Below are 2663 nucleotides of genomic sequence, written 5' to 3'. Positions count from 1 at the left end.
AACTTTCATCTTTTATTTGGGCACGTGTCCATGGTATTTTGAGCCGTGTCCATGGTATTTGGACACACCTTCAAACGAAATCAACCTGAATTTAAGGTAAATGACGTGAATTGTTATATGGTTGCATTTGGTGGGAAAATAAGTTGAATTAGCGGTAAATGATGTTCTTTAGACTAGTAATGAGATGTCGAAATAGTTGATTATAAGTTAGTTTTTGATTTTGGAAATGAGAATGAGTTATAATTAACGTCAAGTTTTACCTTCACTTATTTAAATTTAGGGTTTTTCTCATCTGTACCCCTGTGTTTATACGTTTTCTCACTTGTACCCTTACGTTTTTCTTATTCCCACCTATACCCTTCTACTTTCTAACTACTCTCTAACATAACCCTACTGTTTATTTCCGTCATTAATCTGTTAAATATTACTCTTCAGTCTCTATCTTCAACTCCCATAGCTTCTGCGATCTCCTATAGCTTGTATGACAACCAACAGCGGCACCGAAATATGACTCCTTCACCATCAATCAACTTACATCGACACCAACACCAACACGAAACACCTCATTTAATTCCGCAACCCCACTATCCTCGTCCTTCATTCACCAGTCCTCTCTAAGACCACCGCAGCAGTCCACCACAAGTCCAGAATTGGCGCCGAGTTTCTGCTATTACACCCCTGCACCTCGAGCTAATAGGAGAAGCAATAGCGGTGTGAATTCCAACGCGATACCACGCCAGGAGCAATCTCGTTCGTTCACCTTCACAGCCGCAAACTCAACCATTCCACCACCACCAGCTCTTCACTTCCGATGCCGAAACAGAGCTCAAGTGTGGGTCAATTCAAACTCCAATTAATCAGCTCTTCACTTCCGATGCCGAAACAGAGCTCAAGTGTGGGTCAATTCAAACTCCAATTAATCAAATGTAGAAGAAGAGAGGTGGGGTTGAAGCAGACCCGCTCAAGCAATAATTAGATAAACTCAAAAAGCTTGAGCCATGATGACCCGAATTATGCTTGATTCAGACTCGGGTTTAGGTGTCGTAGGTGCAGGAATGTCGAACTTGGTAGTAGACTAGTGGAATGGAGCGTGGTATTTCCATTGATTTGAGGTGGTGAACTTGAGTTTGCAGTTCTGAAATTGAATCCGGTGCCAAAACCGATGCTCCACTGTCGGGTTTCGGCCTCGAGGATTTGTTGCTGCGAGCTGCTGGTGACTTGGTGGGGCGAGTTGAAGCACACGAGCCATGGCGGTGAAACCCGATGGAGCGAATGGGAGCTCGTCGGAGAATGAAGAGTAAAAGAAGAAGACTAACTGAAGCAGAAGTTGAGGGAGGCGGTTAACGGAATCAAAGTGACGGAGTAAAGTAGTAAGGTCATGTAGAGGATAAGTGGGAAAGTTTAAGGGCATAGGTGAGAATAGAAAGAAGGCAGGGGTACAAGTGAGAAAACGTAAAAATACAAGGGTACAGATGAGAAAAACCCTTAAAATTAATATTCAAATACTTTTTCAAAAATAAAATCGCACATAAATAAATATAAAATATATATTTTATTAAATTTAAATGACGTGTCCCGTGTCCTAAATTTCATGAGATGTCGTATCGCGTGTCCGTGTCGTGTCAGTGTCAGTGTCCGTGTCCGTGTCCATGTCGGTGCTACCTAGGTTACGGTAAAGGTCAGCCTAATAAAATGGAACCTAGTATGAGATGATATTTGTGCGCTTATATAGTACTTCCTCCGTTCCATTTAGTTGTTTACATATTTCGTTCAGGTCTGTTTTATTTGATTATTTACGTTTTTTTTTGGACAAGTCATGAGCGTGTAAATGATCAGAGTGTATTACTTTTATCTAATCCAAGCTCACCATTTTCACCTTTTAGACAATTTAAGGGGCCGTTTGTTTCGCGCATGAGTATGAGTTTGGAATCAGGAATCATACCTTGAGTGGTATCTTCATATTATAAAAGTTAAGTCTTTTAGAGGACTCTCATTGATCCCTACTTTTTAGGAGCATTTTTTTCTTTGGTAACCCACGTTCTCTTGGGGATTTTTTTTTTATTCTCTTTGGTTCTCTTTGATTTTGCATTGTGCATTAAGTTTGAGCATAATAAAACCAATTATTATTATTAAAAACCATTCATTACACATTATATTATAATTATAATGCAATAGAAAAAATTACAAAAACAACACATTTGTGCCTGAAAAAAGAACGACCAAATAATCAATTAAAAAATAAAACCAGTAAAATTATTATAAAGTAAATTACATGTAAATTATAAAAGAAACCTTATTGTGATTTGTGAATCAATTTGATGAGAGTACAAATATTATGCAAAAAACCGAAGTATCATTTAATTAAAAAAGTTAATTTAAATATGTAATTTAATGCAAAAATAATCTAATGTTTTAAAAAAACATCTCTACTACATTACCAATAAATTAGACCGGATTTTTTGGCACAAAAATAGTCTATTCTCAATAGTTTAAAAACAAAGAAATAAATCAAGTTTAAATAACATGTAAAGGTAATATAATCTTAAATTCTTAAATAAAATAATAACAACAATTACCCAGTGCCTCAATAGCTCCCGCAAATTGTGGGGTAAGGGGGGTCGGGTGTACGCAGCATTATCCTTGTGTTAGCAACACAAAGATGC

The sequence above is a fragment of the Silene latifolia genome, chromosome 6 (assembly GCF_048544455.1).
Source record: "Silene latifolia isolate original U9 population chromosome 6, ASM4854445v1, whole genome shotgun sequence".
In the NCBI taxonomy this organism is placed as follows: domain Eukaryota; kingdom Viridiplantae; phylum Streptophyta; class Magnoliopsida; order Caryophyllales; family Caryophyllaceae; genus Silene; species Silene latifolia.
This window is presented reverse-complemented; position numbering follows the sequence as displayed.